The sequence below is a fragment of the Orcinus orca genome, chromosome 10 (assembly GCF_937001465.1).
Source record: "Orcinus orca chromosome 10, mOrcOrc1.1, whole genome shotgun sequence".
In the NCBI taxonomy this organism is placed as follows: domain Eukaryota; kingdom Metazoa; phylum Chordata; class Mammalia; order Artiodactyla; family Delphinidae; genus Orcinus; species Orcinus orca.
In genome coordinates this window covers 23805721-23828130 of record NC_064568.1, presented here as the reverse complement: position 1 = coordinate 23828130, position 22410 = coordinate 23805721, and the positions used below count along the sequence as shown (strand labels likewise).

The following is a 22410-nucleotide window of genomic DNA, read 5'->3' as shown; positions in this document are numbered from 1 at the left end:
CTTTCTCTAGGTGCGGTGAGCGGGGGCCACTCTTCATCGCGGTGCGCGGGCCTCTCACTATCGCAGCCTCTCTTTGTTGTGGAGCACAGGCTCCAGACGCGCAGGCTCAGTAGTTGTGGCGCACGGGCCCAGTTGCTCCGCGGCATGTGGGATCTTCCCTGTCCAGGGCTCGAACCCGTGTTCCCTGCATTGGCAGGAGGATTCTTAACCACAGCGCCACCAGGGAAACCCCTTGATATGGTATTTAATAATTGAGAAAGTACTGGTCTTGAATTTTTATGAGGACTTTCGGTTTCCTAGATTTTCATTATTACACACAGAGTCTATTCCTAAAAACCTATTAAATAGTTATTAAGGGGTTATTAATGCTATCCAGAAACTAAGCTTATTGCACTATTGAGTTACCGAGGCCTCAAATTCAGTGCTAATTTACTCTATGCCACCTATGCTGGTCCCATCTCTATTCCTCAGTAAGACCGCATGCATTACCTATGCAGGGCCTTTGCACTTGCTGTTTCCTCTGCCTGGGAACACAGTTTCTTAGTTCTTTAAACACTTGGCTCCACCTTGCCACTTAGGTATCAACTCAAATGACTCCTAAGAACCTTCCCTGCCCACCCCATTAAAACAGCCCGCCACCAGTCACTCTTGGTTACCGTATCCCATTTTGTTCTGTACATTGCTTTTTATGTTTATTGTCAATCTTGCCCTTGGAGTTTCAGCTCCGGAGGACAAGGCCTTGTTCATCTTGTTCACATTTGTATCACCAGCTTCTAGAAACTATGCCAGATGCATAAATAAATATTAGCTGGATGAAAAAAAAAGTCTGGCTTCCATGCAACTTTACACTCTGGTGTGCAGCTGTTAGATTCCTACCAGACACTGGGAGCAGGTGGCCTAGGCAGACTATGGTGTTTTTGGCTGCTCCAAAAGATGACTGCAGCCTTTAAAAAGCTTTAGAGTCACTTATCAAGAAGAAGGTTCTTCACCTGGAATTCACAGATGGGTTCGAGAGGCACATGAACCTTCTGAAATTTTACACACGTTTTTGGGGGGAGAGAAGGGCAATGATGTTCTTCGTGTTCCCAGTGGGATGGGCAGCAGTGGTTGAGGCCAACTTGCTGCTAATCTAGGCCAGTCCAACCCAATTTTGCAGTGCCAAGCACACACTGGCACTCCCAGCATCTCTGCCTTTCCAGCTTGGGCGCCCTGCCTCAGGCTCCGAGCAAGTAGTCAATCAAGTCCTTTTATTTGCCTTTTTTTCATCGATCATATATATAGAGAGATTTATTTATTTATTTAAATTTATTTATGTAATTAATTTATTTTCGGCTGCTTTGGTTCTTTGTTGCTGTGAGCAGCTTTCTCCAGTTGCGGCGAGCGGGGGCTACTCTTCGTTGTGGTGCGCGGGCTTCTCATTGCAGTGGCTTCTCTTGATACGGACGGAGCACGGACGCTAGGCGTGCGGGCTTTAGTAGTTGTGGCACGTGGGCTCAGTAGTTGTGGCTCGTGGGCTCTAGACCACAGGCTCAGAAGTTGTGGCGCACGGGCTTAGTTGCCCCGCGGCATGTGGGATCTTCCCGGACCAGGGCTCAAACCCGTGTCCCCTGCATTGGCAGGCAGGTTCTTAACCACTGCGTCACCAGGGAAGCCCGAGAGAGAGATTTAAAATGACTGAAGTTCATAAGAAGTTTGTATAAGGATGCTCAAACATAGAGCAGAAAATATACTTTGAAAACTTGGATCATTTCTTTGTTGCCCAAAACCCTCCATGCTTTTGCACCTCAGGCATAACTGAAGCAATTCAGCACAGTTTGCTTCTACTATCAACCTTGAGGATGTCTAAGATTTTAGGCTGTGGAGTCAGGTGGATTTCTGTGCAAATTCAGGTCCAACCGCTTTGTGTCACCAAGCACAGGCTCGTCTCACTGTGCCTCAGTTTCAGCCTCGCAAAATGATACCCTTGCCTCGTAGGATTGTGATGAGGCACACGTGGTACGATATGCCAGTCACTGTCTTAGCTGCTTTATATATAGTAACTCAGATATAATATAATATAGTATAATCCTTATAAGAATCTATGAGGTAGGTCATTTAAAAATCATTGCCGTGGGACTTCCCTGGTGATGCACTGGTTAAGAATCTGCCTGCCAATGCACGGGACACGGGTCTGAGCCCTGGTCCGGGAAGATCCCACATGTCACGGTGCAACTAAGCCCGTGTGCCCCAACTACTGAAGCCCGAGCGCCTAGAGCCCGTGCTCCGCAACAAGAGAAGCACCGCAATGAGAAGCCCGTGCACCGCAACAAAGAGTTGCCCCTGCTTGCAGCAACTAGAGAGAAAGCCCACGCAGCAACGAAGACCCACTGCAGCCAAAAATAAATTAATAAATAAAATTTAAAAAATCATTGCTATTGTACAGAATGGAAAATTGAGGCACAGAGGAGTTAAGTAACCTGACCAAGAATACAAAGTTATTAAATGTCCCTGCAAAATTCAAGCTACTTCTCCATACATACAGAACTCCACGGTGCCTGACGCGTGATGGGCATATCACGTGGCCTTTGGAGTGGCTGGAATGACTAAATGGGAGGGCGAACATAGTACATGGGAGCCTAGCACAGAGCAAGCATCTAATGAGTGTTATTGTTTCACTGAAGCAGTCACTCATGTTGGAATAACTGGCAGCAGAGCTACCCCAAAAGTAGCCCAATCCCTGAAGACACTATGAATATTTTACTTTTGTGCACCAGAATGGAGTACAGGTAAACCAAGCTTGGACTGCAAACTGTTTGTGAAACATTTCTCCCTGTCCTCAGTGACAGTGACAAATGCAGCCCAGACTGTGATGTGCCGTCTTTAGGGTCAGCAGCAGAGGAGTCCTCACATCTGGTTTTGTGGCGTGATTTTGATTACGGTCCTGCATGCTTGCTCTGGACAGATTCTCTAGTCATCCCAGCAATTATTTCGTTTATTCAATATCCTTTTAATAAGCCCTCTTCTGCCCTGTTTTCGTTAAATATGTGCTATTGCTTGCAGCTAAGACCTCTGAGATTTTCATGTCATTTGTTCATCACATACTTATAAAGCAACTCCTATGTGGCAGGCTCTGGGGATGCAGCAGAGAACCACACAAAAAATGGTCCTGCTTGCATGGAGCTTATGTGCATGCAATAATATTTCAAAGTGGTGCAGAGTCTGCGTTTCTCTATAATAAAATCCCTTTGCCAAATGTAGGAGTTGCAGACCTGCTACTGGCAAGAGTGAAGCAAATGGGTGAGCACAACTATCCTGATGTGGGAGCATTTTCCTCTAGGAGTTCAGTCTTGATAAGTGTCAGTGCAGGAATCGCACTCCTAGGAGGGTTACAGAGTCATCTGCCAGGACCTGCGATCCATATCTGGGTAATAATGTTGGCATTACTTGAAGTGGCAGGCAGGATGCCTACGTTCTGATGGACTTGGGTGAGTAGCTGAGCCAACCAAGGAGAGGTTGGATGAGTGAGAAACAAAGGATTCTTGGTTAATCTGAACACTTCATTTGAGAACCAAAAATCTTTTAACGAATAACTTCTTGGACCTTGAGCCACATACTTCCCCCGAAAAGTATGCATTTTTTTTCCAGCAAATTTCGTTGGGGGTTATGCTATTGAGGAATGAACTGAGATGAATATGTGGAAATGTTACTGAATGGCATAGAAATCTGAAGACCTGCAGGAGAGTTAAAAATTCCAACCCTTGGGCTTCCCTGGTGGCGCAGTGGTTGAGAGTCCGCCTGCCGATGCAGGGGACACGGGTTCATGCCCCGGTCCGGGAGGATCCCACGTGCCGCGGAGCGGCTGGGCCCGTGGGCCATGACAGCTGGGCCTGCGCATCCGGAGCCTGTGCTTCTCAACGGGAGAGGCCGTGGCGATGAGAGGCCCGCGTACCGCGAAGAAAAAAAAAAAAAAAGCACATGAATCAAATTTTAATACGCTGTATGATGGGTGGATGAGGCTGTCCATTGTACCGTTTCTTTCTTTGAATTCTCAGGCATGGTTTGGCGCTCCTCCTTTACTTCCTTCCTGTTAATAGTCATTCTGCTGGTTAAATATCCCCAGCTCCTTCAACCTTTCCTAGTTGACACAGTTTTAGTCCCATCACCATCCTGGTCTCCCCCACTGTCCTAACCAATGCTCTAAGAGGTTGATGGAGTATGTGTGAAGAATCTTAAGTAGCAAGTGAAAGGAACTCAATCATATTGTATTAAGTGAAAAAATACATATGTATATTGGTTGGGGAAACTGAAAGTTCTGGGGCGAGTCAAGTTCAGACAAGACTGGTCAGTGGCTCTGTATGCATGTGCTAGGACTGCCATAACAAAGTACTCCATGCTGGGTGGCTTTAAACAACAGATGTAGAGATAGAGAGATATATGTATATAGATATATAAATATATTTAATTTATTTTATTGAAGTATCGTTGATTTACAATATTGTGTTAATTTCTGCTATATAGCAATGTAATTCAATTATACATATGCTTTTTCATATTCTTTTCCATTATGGTTTAATCACAAGATATTGAATATAGTTCCCTGTATAGTGCTATACAGTAGGACCTTGTTGTATATCCATTCTATATATAATAGTTTGCATCTGCTAGCCCCCAAATCCCAATCCATCCCTCCCCCTTGGGAACCATAAGTCTGTTCTCTATGTCTGTGGGTAGGTTTCTGTTCCGTAGATAAGTTCATTTGTGTCATATTGTGGATTCCACATATAAGTGATACATTATTTGTCTTTCTCTTTCTGATTTACTTCACTTAGTGTGATAATCTCTAGGTCCATCCATGTTGATGAAAATGGCATTATTTCATTCTTTTTTAATGACTGATTAGTATTCCACTGTATGTATGTGCCACATCTTCTTCATCCATTCCTCTGTCTGTGAACATTTTCATTGCTTCCATGTCTTGGCTACTGTAAATACTGCTGCAGTGGACGTTGTGGTGTGTGGGTTTTTTCGAATACTGGATTTCTCTGAATATACCCCAAAGAGAGGGATTGCCGGATCATCTGGTAGCTTTCTTTTTATTTTTTAAGGAACCTCCATAATGTTCTTTAAAGTAGCTGTCACCAGTTTCCATAACCACGAGCAGTTTAGGAGGGTTCCCTTTTCTCCACACACACTCCAGCTACTATTTTTTATAGACTTTTTGATAACGGCCATTGTGACTGGTGCAAGGTGATACCTCCTTCGAGATTTGATTTGTGTCTCTCTCATAATTAGTGGTGTTGACCATCTTTTCATGTACTTCTTTCTTAAAGAATGTGAGTAAAAATTACCTCTTGAAATGGGCTTTTTGATGGTCTGCCATGTTCTGCGTTCTTTTTCCATTCCCAACCACAGGACATTTTTTAAAAAAAAATAAATTTATTTATTTATCTTTTTATTTTTGGCTGTGATGGGTCTTTGTTGCTTTGCGCGGGCTTTCTCTAGTTGCGGCGAGTGGGGGCTGCTCTTCGTTGCGGTGCACGGGCTTCTCATTGCAGTGGCTTCTCTTGTTGCGGAGCACGGGCTCTAGGCACGCGGGCTCAGTAGTTGCGGCTCGTGGGCTCTAGAGCGCAGGCTCAGCAGTTGTGGTGCACGGGATTAGTTGCTCCACAGCATGTGGGATCTTCCCGGACCAGGGCTCGAACCCGTGTCCCCTGCATTGGCAGGCGGATTCTTAACTGCTGTGCCACAGGGGAAGTCCCACAGGACATTTCTTGAGGGCATTAACAGCCCCCCAGGCCTTGGGAATAGGAAGTGCCCATGAGCACCAGTTGTAAAGTTGTTGCTATGGGCAGTGTCCACAAGGCAGCAGCATTTCTTCATGTCCAAGTCGGGTTACTCGGGCAAGCAGAGGCTTAGCGAAAGTTGTCTTCCTGGGTTGTGAATGTGGAAGGTGCCAGAGCAAACACCCAAGGGCTTGTGTCTCACTACTTCTTCCCCATTAAACTTCACCCCCCAGACAAATCGGAAGCCCTGACTAACCTCCCTGCCAAAGGTGCTGTTGTTCGTAGGTGGGTTGACTCGAAGGAAGGAGACTGAAGATGGGAACCCCAGTGCCAGGAGACATGGAGGCTAGGGGACTTTTGGAAGCTCCTGCGGGCCGTAGGGTCCACCTTCGTTTGGGTGCTCTAGGCTTGGTTAAGCTGTAGGAGGGCCCGCCTGGATCTGCAGATTGTGGTCCCATGCAGAGCCAAACAGACCCTACGGGTTAAAGGGGGGGCTTGTTGGCGGGCACATCCTCCCCAGCCCTCTCGGCCAAACCACAGTCCAGCCACGGGACCCAAGCCTGCTCAGGCTCCAGGGAGGGGATAACAGCCCAAGTCAAGGAGGCCGGAGGGGAATAGTAGGCATTGCTCTGCTCTGCTTTGCTTCGCTTTTTGTAAGTTCATGTTTATGGTATGTTGGAATATAGTTGACGTACAGTGTTGTGTTTGTTTTCGGTGTACAGCCATCGGATTCAGTTATACATATACTTACAGTATATCTATTGTTTTCAGATTCTTTTGCCACAGAGGTTATTGCAGAAGGTCGAGTAGAGCTCCCGGTGCCGAGCGTCAGGTCCTTGTGGGTTATCTATTACGCATATATGTATTTGTGTGGATGTGTTTGTCCCGACCTCCTAATCTATCCCTCCCCCTTCCCCTTTCCTTTAAGTAACCGCACATTTGTGTTTTAAGTCTGTGAGTCTCTTTCTGCTTTGTCAATTAGTTCATTTGTATCTATTTTTCGATTCCACCTAGAAGTGATATGATACGCTATTGGTCTTCCTCTGTCTGAAGTGCTTCACTCAGTGTATGATCCTCCCAGGTCCATCCACGTTGCTGCCAATGGCGTTATTTCATTCTTTTTTACGGCGGAGTAATAGTCCATTGTACACCTGTACCACGTCTTTTTTTATCCATTCATCCGTTGGTGGACATTTTGCTGGGTTCTGTGTCCTGGCTATTGTAAATAGTGCTTCAGTGAACGTTGGGGTGCATGTGTCTCTTCGAATTACGGTTTTCTCCAGATATACACCCAGGAGTGGGAATGCCGGATATAGGGTAGCTCTCTTTTTAGTTGTTTTCAGGAACTTCAAGACTGTCCTTTATACTGCCTGTTACCAATGTACATTCCCACCAATAGTGTAGGAGGGTTCCCGTTTCTCCACGCTCACCTCCAGCTGTATTGTTTGTAGACTTTTGACGGTGACCATTCTGACTGATGCGAGGCATTACCTTGCTGCAGTTTTGATTTGCATTTCTCTAATAATTAGGGATGTTGAGCATCTTGTGTTGTTGTTTATTTTTTTCTTTTCTTAAACAGTGTCAGTAAAATTAACTTCTTGAAATTTCCTTCTTGAGTGTCGGCTGTGTCTTGAATTCTTTTTGCATTACCTACCCCAGGACATTGCTTGAGGGCAGGTGTCATTAACAGTCCCCCAGGCCTTGGGAATAGGAAGTGCTTTTGAGCAGCCGTTGTAAATTTGTTGTTACGGGAAATGTCCACAAGGCGGCAGCATTTCTCCAAGCCTAAGTCGGGTTACTCGGGCAAGCGGAGCCTTAGGGAAAGTCGTTTTCCCGGGCTGTGAATTAGAGTGGAAGGTGCCAGAGCGAACACCCAAGGGCTTGTGTCTCACTACTTCTTCCCCCTTAAGCTTCTACCCCCGCAGACAAATGCGAAGCCCTGCCAAACCGCCCCGCCGAGGGTGCTGTGGTTCAAAGGAGGGGCGACTCGCAGGAAGGAGGCTAGTTGTTGGAAACCCAGCACAGGGGACGTAGAGTAGGGGACTTTGGGGAGCTTCTCCAGGCCGTAGGGTCCACCATCGTTTGGGTGCACTAGGCTTGTTTAAACCGTAGGAGGGCCCGCCTGGATCTGCAGATTGTGGTCCCATGCAGAGCCAAACAGACCCTACGGGTTAAAGGGGGGGCTTGTTGGCGGGCACATCCTCCCCAGCCCTCTCGGCCAAACCACAGTCCAGCCACGGGACCCAAGCCTGCTCAGGCTCCAGGGAGGGGATAACAGCCCAAGTCAAGGAGGCCGGAGGGGAATAGTAGGCATTGCTCTGCTCTGCTTTGCTTCGCTTTTTGTAAGTTCATGTTTATGGTATGTTGAAATATAGTTGACGTACAGTGTTGTGTTTGTTTTTGGTGTACAGCCATCAGATTCAGTTATACATATGCATACATATGTATATACCTATTATATTTCAGATTCTTTTGCCACAGAGGTTATTGCATTAGGTCAAGTAGAGTCCCCTGTGCTGAGCCTCAGGTCCTTTTGGATTATCTATTATGCATATATCTATTTCTGTGTATCCATTATCCCGACTTCCTAATTTATCTCTCCCCATTCCCCCTTCTTTTATGTAACCCCACGTTTGTGTTTTAAGTCTGTGAGTCTCTTTCTGCTTTGTCAGTTAATTCATTTGTATTTACTTTTCGATTCCACCTAGAAGTGATATCATATACTTTTGGTCTTCCTCTGTCTGAAGTCCTTCACTCAGTGTATGATCAACACAGGTCCATCCATGTTGTTGCCAATGGCATTATTTCATTCTTTTTTATGGCTGAGTAATAGTCCATTGTATTTATGCACCATGTCTCCTTTATTCATTCCTCTGTTGATGGTCATTTAAGTCAAACAACAGATATTTATTGTCACAGTTTTTGCGGTAGAAGTCCACGATCAAGGTGTAGGCAGGGTTGGTTCCTTCTGAGGCTGCCTCTCTCCTAGTTACTGGTGGTAGCTGGTAGTCTTTGGCATTGTTTGGAAGAAACTTCTTAAAATATTAAGTACCAGAAAACAGACTGGACGCTGCTGTTCAGTATTGTACAAAATGAGACATTAATTCTTCTGTATCAAAGTTCTTCGCTGATTAGCAGCTCTCCCCGGAAAATTCAGGGTCTACCCAGACTCCTCTTCAGCGATAAGGAGTAGTTCAAGAAGCTGTACTTAAATTATGGAGCACCGAGCACCCATGTCTCTGCACTTTAGCATTTATATCCACATTTCCATTTTGAACCAAACTTTCTAGAAAGTCTCTCACTCATATGACAAGGCTCTCATAAGAAAAGACACTGTGCCTTGAGCACTTATTAATATTCATGATTATTTCTAAATGAAAACTAAAATGAAATGATATGTTGTCAGGCTTAGGAAAATGCATTATGAAAAGTCACCAAATATGGCTGTGCAGAGCATGCCACTGAAAGCTTTAAAGATATAGTCAGTACATTTCAGTTTACCTAGAATCCCACTTTAGTAAGTCCAGAATGTAAGTTGAATTGCACGTGGTTTTCTATGTTAAATGAAACACAGTTGATAGACCGAGCATAAAGCTTATGTGCAAACCTGGCTTTTGAATCATAACAGACCTGGTTCTACTCCCAGCACCAGCCTTTTACTTTCTGAGCAAGTAACTGGGCAAGTATTCCAAGCATCACTTTCCTCATCTGCAAAATGCAAGTAAATATACCTGGCTCTTATGGTCATTCTGAGGATTAAATACGTTAACTTACAAGATCTCAGGGTACAGCATCCGTTGAAGCAAAGCACTCAGGAAAACGGCAACCATTGTGAAGTTAAAAACAAAAAAAGCCACGTTTTCCTTTGGTAATTAGAAAACCATAAGTGCACTTGATCCTTTGGCTTGAACGTGATGTTTATATAAGTGGAATCTTTGAAAAGGCATACCTGGATAATTTTCTTTCCATCTTGAAATAGGTACCCTACCAAACTGCAAAGGGAGTGTTTCATTGTGTATTTTGTCTGCCGTATAAGAATAAGTTACACCTTCAAGTAATGGTTTTGAAAAGCCATCTATGCTTACATAGAGTACAGAGTTCTTTAAGGAAAAAAAAAAAACTGGAGCAAATATTCTGGGTCTTCCATCAAAGCTGAGAAAAGTGTTGAGGTGCTATATAAGCATAAAACACTAGGAATGATGAACACTGTTAACAGCCGGGAGGGGGAAACATGGAAGGAGCTGGTAGATGGTGGTATCCTTTACAAGTGACAGTCCTTGTGCCTGTAACACGTTGCTCTAATATAAATTCAGAGGATGCCTTCGAGCTTAGTAAATCAAAAATAGATTTGAACCTTATTGATTGAATTTTTAAAAATCAAATCATTCTTCTCCTGAAACATATTTGTAGTTACAGGATATTGCCTGAAATTTGAGATTATTAAGGAAAAAAGACCAGCCAAAAACAGAGGGTTAGAATTTAGAAGGTCTCGGATTTTGTGTTTACTTAAATTCACCATTTCCAAGTCTACCATGACAATATACCTAACCAATAAAATAAATGCTTTTGCTGAGGACAGGAATCAAAGGACACCATATACTTTCTTTTTTCTTTTTTAAATTGAATTATAATTGACACACAATATTATCTTAGTTTCAGGTGTACAACATAGTGATTTTATATTTTTATACCTTACGAAATGATCACTATGTCTAGTTACCATCTGTCACGATACAGAGTTATCACAGTATTATTAACTTTGTCCCCTATGTTGTCCATCACATCCCCATGATTAATTTATTTTATAGCTGGACGTTTGTACCTCTTAATCTCCTCCAACTATTTCACCTGTCCCCTCACCCGTATTATCCTTTTTTCTTAAGGGACCCCTCATAATTTGTAGGATCTGATGAGGACTTCATTTTTGGTTGCTTTAATTGGGGAAGGAGTGAAAGGTGGTAAAGCGAAGTGAGGGCGAAGATGCTGAGAAATCTACCCCCCATCCACAGAGCATAAAAAGGAAGAGGTGTCTGAGATCTTTTTGTACCAGATAATTGAGCTTATTATCCTGATGATTAATGACCTTCTTAGATCTCTTTCTAGCCCTATAATTTTGTAATTCCAAGAATAATGTCTCCCTCTAACTATCAAGGTAAGGATCACACTTAGGCAAAAGTGAGATTATGGTGGGAGTCATCCAGATAATTGCTATAATCCTCTGCTTTCCCTTTAGCACTGGAAGTCTGGGATGTTTAATCAAAAGCTAGGCCCTCTTGACTGAGTGAACGGACGGCTAACTGGGTTCACGGAGGCGTGCAGACACGCTAGGTGCCACAGTGAATGACAGCTGATGCTATCTCCGCCCTGTGGAATTTTGGAAGTACTGACGTAGCTGGACTGAACACAGTAAATTGTCTTACAGGTTTGGGCAATCTTACTGATAATGACAAGTAGCAAGAAGGCTCTGAACAAAGGAGTTATTCCAGAAACCACTGGAATAAATTGCCTTTGACAAAAGGAGAATCACAGTGGACCCCCAGCAAAACTGTGAAGATACAGAAACGTTGTTTCAGCAACAGCTCACAACACTTGGTGGAGAGTAGCTCTCAGCCTTTGAGCTCCTACCCTTCCTTGCCAGCATCTTCTCGCCCCTCCGCTCATATTGAATCCCCACTGATGCCTTTTGCCCTACAGAGAACCAATGCAATGGATCCCTTTATTTCTTTGATGTACCCATCCTCTGTCCTGTGATTGCCCAGGGAATGGGAATGAGTGAGATCAATGGGTGACATGGATGATATATGAAACCCTCAGGTTATGGACTTATCCCTTGAAGAGTCATGCTAGTTAAAGCTGGCATTTTAGGCAGAAAGAGGGGTCAAAGGTTCACAATGCATTTACTGAGCATCTACTATGTGCTGGAATTTTAGAAGCAGCTGTGGCTCATTCCCTTTAAGTTTAGTCAACTACAGGCCCACAAGGAAGATATTGTTGACTTTCTCACACTGTTGGGCAGCTGCTCTTTCATTCTGCTTCTGGGAAAGAAAGTGGTAAGATGAGTGGACTAAAGAGAATTATTTTTTTTTTTCTTTTTGGTTGGCTTCTAGGCTGTAAGAGATGGGTGACTTCAAAGATGGTGACCCCTTGTTTGGAATTTTCTGACTGAGACAGCTCTTGAGACTTGGAAAACTTGCTTTTCCCAACCTTTGTCGAATTTCAGGAAGCAGCCTACTCTCTCAAAGTAGGCTCACCTCAAACTAATTGAGGTGTCTCTCAATTACTCTGAATTATTAAGGTTATGAAGTGTCTTATCCTGTTAATTAAGTTTAAAACTGCAAATTGTTAAAAAAAATAGTGAATATTTTTCGGGACTTCCCTGGTAGTCCAGTGGTTAAGACTCCATGCTTCCACAGCAGGGGGCCTGGGTTCCATCGCTGGTCGGGGAACTAAGATTCTGTATGCCACGTGGTGCAGCCAAAGAAAAAAAGATTAATAAATATTTTTTAAATGCCAGCAAATAACATAGAAGGAAAGCCTTCAAGAGAGCATAATGAGGGGACTTCCCTGGTGGCACAGTGGTGAAGAATCCGCCTGCCAATGCAGAGGACACGGGTTTGATCTCTCTTCCGGGAAGATTCCACATGCCGTGGAGCAACTAAGCCCGTGCGCCACAACTACTGAGCCTGTGCTCTAGAGCCCGCGAGCCACAACTACTGAGCCCACATGCCGCAACTACAGAAAGCCCGCGCGCAGCAACGAAGACCCAACGCAGCCAAAAATAAACAAACAAATAAATTTATAAAAAACAAAAAAGCATAATGAGGATGCAAAATGAAGGTGAAGAATGATACAGTAAGATGTATCTATAATTGTTTAAAGACGTACAAAGCCTACTCTGTGTAGTCAAATCAGATTCATTTGTAAGGAAGAAAGAGGCCTTCCACTGCCTGTTGTCTAGCTTTTATGGCCCCATCTGGAGGCCCGGGTTCAGAAGACCCAGCAATTCTGGGTGAGCTCAGACCCACCCTGGCTAGCCACATCCCACTGGAGCGTGCACTGTGTTTCTGTCTCGTTCTGCTTTGGAGACTTTCCTGAGGCCCTCATGGCCCCCATGGAAGGTGCAGCCCAAAAGCATCAGGGAAGCTAATGCCCTGGGGTCCATGTTCAACCAGTGGGGAAGAGGAGCTTGCGTATGAGTCTGCCATCCTCCATTTCTTGAGGTGGATAATCCTGGGCAGCGTCTCGTGTGCTTTTCAAAAGGTCCTGGTGGTACTGAGGCCCTGTTGCCCCCAACCAGTGCAGTCTGAGCAAAGGTACATTGACACTGGCTTTCTCAGCCCCACCGCCTTGCTCACTCGCGCTTCCTGGGACTCTGCCGATAGATGAATTGCACCGAAGTCCTTGTCTCAGAGGTTCCCAACGACAGCCACCCAGGGAGTGGCAGTCTCCGATAATATTCTGTAAAGTGCTGGGACTACAGGTGTCTCTCAGTTACTTTGACTTATTAAGGTTAAGAAATGTTTCCTCCTGCGAATTAATGTAAATTGTTGAAAATTTAATAAACATTTAAAAAATGTCAGCAAGTATTAGGAGGAACGCTTTTTTTTTTTTTTTCAAGCCTCTCACTGTTGTGGCCTCTCCCGTTGCGCAGCACAGGCTCCGGACACGCAGGCTCAGCGGCCATGGCTCACGGGCCCAGCTGCTCCGCGGCATGTGGTATCTTCCCGGACCGGGGCACGAACCCGTGTCCTCTGCATCGGCAGGCGGACTCTCAACCACTGCGCCACCAGGGAAGCCCAGGAGGAACGCTTTTAAGAACACACATGAGAATGCAAAATTAAGTTGAAGGATGATACGGTAAGATGTTTATACAATGGTTTAAGGACACACAAAGCGATATCTTACGTAAGTGATGGGCCACATATGCTTCTGGCTGAAGGATGTGTTCCAAGTTCACACTAGTGGCCTCCTCTGGGGAGGTAAACAGAAACATGGGGCTTGTAAGGGCTGTAGAGAGGATTTCAATTTAATCTGTAATTTTGTCAGGTATTTTAAAGAAAAGATTTGAAGAAAAGTGGAAACAATGTTAACATTTGTGCATTTTGGTTGGAAAGTATGCAGGCATTTATTCTATTTTCCGGTGTTATGTATTTTAAAATTTTCCCAAATTAAAAAGTTAAAGCAGTTTTAAATGTTGTCTAATAAGTCAGTGAATTCAAAACTTTTAAAAAGAATTAAGATGACCTGCATAAAGTCAGCTCGAAAGAACAACCAATATTGCCAATTTGATACATTTTCCTCCAGATTTTTTCCTGACTTACAGTTTGTTGACTTGAAATGCAACTATTAGTCTTGTTTTCTTTAGAAGCCCAGAACTTCTATTGTTGACTGTGGTAACCAGGGAGGAAGCACTGGTAACAGAGAAATTTTTAAAATATATTAATTTCTTCTCCAGAAAATGTGAGATTAGCACTATGAGAGTAAAGGTGGAGTGTGACTGATTTCATGGTCACATAGGAAAGAACGTTTGTTCTTGCCCCAGATGGCTGACCACCCAATCCAGAATTTTTATTGGGAATAAACCAAGTTCAACCACATTTCTACCCTTCCTCTACCATCCATCTGTAAAAACTGTAACATACAAGCTTCATTCTATCTTCCATAAGTACTTCTGGCTACTGAGCTTTTTTTTTTTTTCTACTTATGATTACAAATAACCTTCATTAAATGTGCAAACTGAACTTACAGTCTGGAATCGCGTGCATGGCTGCCGCTTGGAATTATTCAGTATTATTTTTTATGAATATACGTGTTGGGGGACAAGAGAACGTTTTGATAAATTCTCCTGAAATGTGCCAGATCGTTGCATATTTAGAGTATCTATTTGCACAAAACAATGGCGTGAACATATGGCTCACAAGTTCTGAAGCCTGATCCTGTTAGATAGATGAATGCTGGTAATTTATCATGTGCCTCCAGGAGTAGGGAGATGAATTGTAAAACCCTTTAATGGTTTCTGGCATCCAGGCAACAAACCTTTCTGGCCTTTCTCAGTCTGCCCTTGGACTCATCAGCATCTCTGTGAAGTAGGATTCAAGGATGAAGTCCACATGAAACTTTTGCTCTAAGTTTTTTTTTTTTTAATTAATTAGTTAATTTGTTTATTTTTGGCTGCGTTGGGTCTTCGTTTCTGTGCGAGGGCTATCTCTAGTTGTGGCGAGCGGGGGCCACTCTTCATCGCGGTGCGCGGGCCTCTCACCGTCCCGGCCTCTCTTGTTGCGGGGCACAGGCTCCAGACGCGCAGGCTCAGTAGTTGTGGCTCGCGGGCCTAGTTGCCCCACGGCACGTGGGATCTTCCCAGACCAGGGCTCGAACCCGTGTCCCCTGCATTGGCAGGCAGATTCTCAACCATTGCGCCACCAGGGAAGCCCTGCTCTAAGTTTTAGGGAACAGACTGACCGGGAGCAGACCTAAACAGAAAACATTACAGGCAGAAAACCACAATGTCTTTTCCTCTGAAGTTTTTTTTGGTTTTTAAAAGAGCTTGCAGCTTCGCATACTGCAAACCTTTCTTTCTGTTTCCTTTCTCCCCTCACCGCCACCCCATGGGAACCAGGAATAATAATTTCTAACGACCCAGGAGAAGGGGGTGGGAAAGTATGCTGCAAAGCCATGGGAGTGATTTGAAAACTCTTGACTCCCTTCAAACTCGCCAGAAACTGTAAATAGGAACGCCTGGCAAGAGGGGAACAAGGGACAGACCTTTCACTTCTTCAGAATGCTCTTGAACAGGAGGGAGGGAGAGAGCAGGAACGTTTCAGATATTTTGCACGAAACCCGCTTCATTCATTTTACAGCAGAGCTGCTTGGCTTTGTGGGGGAGCAGTTATCTGGGCAGGACTCAGAGCTGAAGAATTCTGCTGCAGTGGCTGCTGGTGATGGGATGGGATTTAAAAAAATTCCTCCTTGGGGAGAAAAAGTCGACAGAATATTTGTTTTTTTGGAGTATGTGTCTATTACATGTCTGTTATGGTCTGCATTATGTCCTCCCCAAATTCATATGTTGAAATCCTGACCCCCCCCAACCATGTGACAATATTTGGAGATAGGGCGTTTAGGGAGGTAACTGGTATTGAATGAGGTCTTAAGGGTGGGTCCCTAATCTTACGGGACTGGCGTCCTTATAAGAAGAGGAAGAGACACCAGAGATCCCACTCTCTCTCCACACGTACAGAGAAAAAGCTACGTGAAGACCCAGACACAAGGCGGCCGTCTGCAAGCCAGAAAGATATCTCCCACCAGAAACCAACCCTACCAGCACCTTGATCTTGGACTTCCAACCCCAGCACTGTGAGAGAATACATTTCTGTTGTTTGGGCCACTTAGGCTATGGTGTTTTGTTCTGGCAGCCCAAGGTGACTCACGCAGTGTCAGTTAACACCGGGAGGTGGACTTCATCTCACGTGGGTATGTTAAATGGCTCTGGGTACATATTAAGGTCCGAGAGGTGGCAGCGTGATGAAGGGAATTGGCTGCTGGACTCAGGCAAGCCTTATATGAATCTCAGTTAACTGCTTCCTAGGCGCGTGCCTTTCAGCAAATGACCCTCTCTCTGTGTGTTTCCTCATCTGTAGAAGAGGAATAATAAGAGTTTATACCTGCAGGACGGTTGTGAGGTTAAACGCTTTAATGTACGTAGAGCGTGTCACAGTGGCTGGCGAACAGCTCTACACAATGCCGGCTCTGTCGAGGTGGCTCAGAGCCTCGTGTGTTGACAGTTTTTTCACTTTACGAAGAACATCCATAACCATGATTATGTTTGATTTTTATAGCCATCTTATGAGATTAGTTGGAAAGGCAATGCTACACCCACTTGAGGGAAGAGGAAACCCAAAATCAGAGAAGCCAAGAAACTTTCCCGAGCTCGAATTTCTAGCAAATCTAATAAATCGAGCAGAGCCAGGCTTCAAATGAAAGTCCCCTGACTCCAAGTTCCGAGCTTTTTGAACTAAATTTGCTACCTCTCTGAATTCCTCCCTTCCCCGCTTGTTTCCTCTTTTCTGGTCTTCTTTTCACCAAACATGTATCGAGTTTCTATTATGCTCCTGACATTTCCCCTCTTTCCCTGGACCTGCGTTTCTTTTCTCTTTATTCATTTTGACCTGGATGCTAAGTGTGTGCTGCGTGTGTGTGCAGGCACGCGCATGCCTGCCTGGGGACACGCCCACGTGCCCACGCTGGTGCTTCCTGTGCTGTCATCTCCGTGGGGATGACCCTCTGCTTTGAGTCTCTCCTCCTAACCCGCCAGTTTTTTAGCTCTAAGAAGTCAACACTGAGCTTTCAAGGACATTATAAATAAAGCCTTAACAGTACTCTCTTTTCTTATCTGAAAACTGACACCAAACACAGGCTACCAGGACAAAAAGAAGGAGAACAGGGTAGTGGTCGAGCAGATAATCAATATCTTTAAATGATATGAGAGCAGAGATTCCCAAAAGGGAGGTGAAAAGAGACCTGAAAATGACAGCCTGAGAAAGCTTGCTGGGCTCTTCTAAGGGAGTGAGAGGTAGGCTGTTGTTTGAAAAAGCAGATTTCATATTACAGTTTTCATAGTTGGGGAGATGTCAAAAATATCTCTTATCCTCATAGCACAAACTATAGAAATAGAAACAGAATCTCCCTGACCCCTGCAGCTGTGTAGGAGGTGGGCTCTGAATTGTGAGGTGAGATCGGTACCCTGCATTTTTGGGCCATTTGGGATGCGAATTTTCAAAGCTGGGAAATGTTATTCTGCAGGCTTCAGAAGAGAAGCAGGACCTGAAAGCTAGGAGTCAGTGCCTGAAATGTTCCCATGGAGTGTGAACAGACCATCAAATCCAAATCCCCGATTTTACAGATGAGACAACTGGGTCACAGCAAGAAGTCTCTGGCTGGAGGGCTAGTGGTTACAATGTCTCATCCAGCACTTGCTTCTCCCTGCAGGTTGGGGAATATCGGTGAAAGGCCAGGGAACTTGCAAGCAGCCATCCTCTCATTCCAAGATAGAGAATTAAAATGTGCCTGGAGGAGGTTGGGACCCAACCCAGAGCACTGGCTCCCTGGGCCTGAAGGAAGCCATGCCATGGAGGACTGCAGCTTATTCTTATTGTTCTAGATGGGTTCTAAGAGTCCACAGCTTTTCAGGTAGGTCTTTCCAAAGACCTGAAATGGTGGTCTGGACAGTAAAGCTGTGGAGGATCATGAAGTAGCTGTTGGCTTTCTGTGCATAAATAATGCCCCTCTAAGGAATAGCGTATTTTATCCTGTATAATAAGCCACCCCCAAAGTGTTGGTGACCCTTGCCCTCACCCTTACCTTGACTCTGATACACACCCTGACGTTTTCCTGTCCTTTAGCTTGAAGCTGAACTGAATCCTTTCCTTGATCCTTCCCCTAAACCTGCCTCTGATCTTCACCATGTTCCTGAGCCTGATACCCTGACGCAGACTCTCACCCTGATCCTGACCTTGACACTGACTGATTCTCATCTTCACCCATCACGTTGAACTTGTCAAAGTTACCATGTTCCTGATCCTGACCGTGACTTGCACACTAACCCTGATTGTTCACCCTCTTCAAGACCCTGACGTTCAGGCTCACCCTCACCATCATGTTGATAGTACCCTGACCCTGACTCTAAAATGGACTCTGAATCTGACCCTCAATTTGTTCCTGACTGTTATCTAATCCTCTCCATTGATCTTCAAACTAAATCTGACCATGATGACACCTTGAAACTGATTCTACTACTAACCCTACTCCTGAACTTGACCTTCAACCTGACCCTGATTTTCACCCTGATTATCATCCTCAACGTGACCAACACCCTGACACTGATCCTGAACCTTACCTGACCTTGACCATCACCCTGACATTGACCTTCAACGTGATCCTTACCCTAAACCTGACCACAAATTTGAATTTCATCATCAACCTGGCCCTGACCACAGTTATGAAACCAACTGTGACCCTCACCATGACCCTGAACTTGATGCTGACTGAACAACCCTGATCTATATATTCACCCTGACAACTCTTTACTCTGAAAACCCCACACTGAATCTCTCCCTAACTCTGACCCTAAATGTAACAATGACATTGTCACTGACCCTCAGCCTTGCACATAACTCGATCCTGACCATAACCCTCACGCTTACACTCTGAATCTGACCTTTACCTTGTTCCTTGCACTCACATTCCTGGTAGCCTGACCCTCACCCTTATCTTTTTCTGAACTTGTGCTGGACTCTACTCTTACCCTGATCCTAATCACGAGCCTCACAATGACCTTGTCCAAATGTGACCTGACACTGGCCTTCAACCTGACCCTCATCCTCCGTGACCATCTCCCAAATTGATCCCGAGGTCACTCTAATGCTGGCTCTGACCTTCCCACCCTCAACCCTTACTTGAACTTGATTCTCAACTTGCCCCTACCTGTAACTGAACCTGATCGCCATCCTACCTTGAAAACCTTCACCCTGATCCTGAAGCAGACCCTGACTCAGACACTACTCTCACACTGACCCAGAAACTGAGTTTGACCCTGAACCTTACCTGATCCTAACCTTTACCCTGACTTTCACCATGTCCCTCAAGCTGACACTGACCATGACCATCAACAAACTCTTACTCTGACCATCCACCTCTCTCTGAATGTGACTTGACCTTCACCCTTACATTGACTCTCATGCTGACTCTGACCCTGACCTTCGTTCTGAATCTGACCCTGACCCTGTCCCTGAACTTCATCCTTATTCTCACCATGTCTGGAACCTTGACCCCTACCCACATAAGTGCACAGAGCCCCGCCTTCATCAACCTGATTCTCACTCTGGTCCTAAAGCTCATATGTACCCTCTTTTTTTTTTTTTTTTTTTCGGTACGCGGGCCTCTCACTGTTGTGGCCTCTCCCGTTGCGGAGCACAGGCTCCGGACGCACAGGCTCAGCGGCCATGGCTCACGGGCCCAATCGCTCCGCGGCATGTGGGATCTTCCCGGACCGGGGCACGAACCTACGTCCCCTGCATCGGCAGGCGGACTCTCAACCACTGCGCCACCAGGGAAGCCCTCATATGTACCCTCTTCATGACCCTTATCCTCAAAGTGACTCTGACCTTGACGTCACCCTGACACTGTATCTGACTTCCTTACTCCTCAGATAGTACTCTGTCTTTGATGATCAACGTGACCTTACCCTCTTCATCATTCCAAACCTGACAAACACCCTGACCTTGACCCTTCTATTACTCTCACCCTGAACCCTACCCTCACTTTTTTGTTACCTTGATCCTCAACATGACCCTAATCCTGATCATACCTTGATTCTTTTTTTTTTTTTTTTTTTTTTTTGCGGTACGCGGGCCTCACACTGCCGTGGCCTCTCCCGTTGCGGAGCACAGGCTCTGGACGCGCAGGCTCAGCGGCCATGGCTCACGGGCCCAGCCGCTCCGCGGCATGTGGGATCTTCCCGGACCGGGGCACGAACCCGTGTCCCCTGCATCGGCAGGCGGACTCTCAACCACTGCGCCACCAGGGAAGCCCATACCTTGATTCTTACCTCACACTGACAGTGAACCTGATTGGAATCCTCAACCTGACCCACATCCTCATCCTGTCCCTCGGCTGAACAATGACTATCACTCTGAGCCTCATCTTCACTTTCACCCTGACCCTGATCCTAACCCTCACCCTGACCCTGAAGTTCCTTCATATGTTTACCTTAACTCTTATCACGACCCTTAGCCTGGCCCTGACAGTGACTTTGATCCTCAACCTTACCCTCACCCTGACTCTGAAATGTACACCCACCGTCACTCTGAACTTGTGTCAGACCTTCTCTTCTCTCTAACCTTGACACTAACTCCCTCACTGACCCTGACCCCCTACTTGACCCTGACGTACACTCTGACCCAGATCCTGACACTGATCCTGACCCTCACCAGGCTCCTAAAGATCAGTGTCATCATGACTTTGACCCTCAACCTCACGCTGTCTGACCCTCAATGTGACTCTGACTCTCATAATGCTTTTCAGAATTGTTCTGACCCTAACAGTGACCTACCATCACCAAGCTGGGTTTGAACATGAAATCTTGTACACTTACACACTAGTTTCATCTAGATTTCTTATAACTAGCAATAAGAACACACTTTTGAGAACGATGTATAATTCTGAACTTGCTTACACTTGTACTCTGTATTTTCAAATGTGCTGCTTTGATTTATGTCAATATGGTCTACTTTTGAGAACGGGTGTTTCTCGTTGATTTGCCTCAGTAAAAGCATGGGTTAATTCTAGCAGTCAATAAGAATTTTCTTTAGAGACTAACATCTGATTTCTTCTTTACTGCTAGTCTGTTCACACAGATATGATTTTCAATGATATTTGCTTTAACTCAAAATAAGAAGTTACTGTGGAGAACAGTGTATAAACATGAACTCATTTTCACGTATATGGCTTAGATTCCTCTTATCTTGCTCTAACTAAGAGGAAGAAAATGCAATGGAGATAAGTGTGAGTTTCTGAGGTATTTTTTCTTATATAAATCTTATTTACATCTCAGTGTAGGCAAACAAAGTAGACCTGGAAAAAATTTGTATTAATGGAAAGAAGCTCAGTCTCAGACATTTCTCACAAAAGAAACTCCTTGGTGCTCCTTAGAGTAAACCAAGATGAACACAAATTGGATGTTCATCTCAAAGGCACATCCTTACAGCTGATGAGGAAGAGTCTAGGTAGTACAATAGTAATGAAAAGAATCCATATTAGTATAAACAAACTCAGTCTCAGACATTCTTTTCAAAAATAACTCTGTATTGCTTTTCAGAGTAAAGCAAGATAAACGTAAGTATAGCACAACAGTTTATTTATTTATTTATTTTTAAATTTATTTATTTTTTATTTATTTTTGGCCGTGTTGGGTCTTCCTTGTTGCACGCAGACTTTCTCTAGTTGTGGCGAGCGGGGGCTGCTCTTCGTTGCAGTGCATGGGCTTCTCATTGCGGTGGCTTTTCTTGTTGCGGAGCACGGGTTCTAGGCGTGTGGGCTCAGTAGTTGTGGCTCGCGGGCTCTAGAGTGCAGGCTCAGTAGTTGTGGCGCATGGGCTGCGTTGCTCCGCGGCATGTGGGATCTTCCCGGACCAGGGCTTGAACTCATGTCCCCTGCATTGGCAGGCGGATTCTTAACCACTGCGCCACCAGGGAGGCCCAAGTATAGCACAACACTTTAAAAGGCACATTCTTATTAAAAAGAGGAAAGAAAAATATATACTGCTTACTAAATAATTTTAATTGACCCTTTGTTCTTAAAATGTCCATGGATTAAAAAAAATGCAAATAGGGCTTCCCTGGTGGTGCAGTGGTTGAGAGTCCGCCTGCCGATGCAGGGGACACGGGTTTGTGCCCTGGTCTGGGAAGATCCCACATGCTGCGGAGTGGTGGTGCCCATGAGCCATGGCCGCTGACCTGTGCGTCCGGAGCCTGTTGCTCCGCAGCGGGAGAGGCCACAACAGTGAGAGGCCCGCGTACCGGAAAAAAAAAAAAAAAAAAGCAAATATCTTCAATTAGTAATAATCATGGGTTATATCTTTGTACTTGCCTTCTCACAG

General features: G+C 45.0%; 1 long non-coding RNA gene across 1 annotated transcript in view; it reads left to right on the top strand.

Moving 5' to 3' along the window:
• Positions 1–22410, top strand: part of LOC117200704 (uncharacterized) — a 178514-nt gene that overhangs the window by 128869 nt on the left and 27235 nt on the right. Inside the window, exons 4-5 of the long non-coding RNA XR_004482362.2 lie at positions 17745–17945; positions 21631–21647. This is a non-coding gene — a long non-coding RNA (uncharacterized LOC117200704). The remainder of the gene's footprint in view (positions 1–17744; positions 17946–21630; positions 21648–22410) is intronic.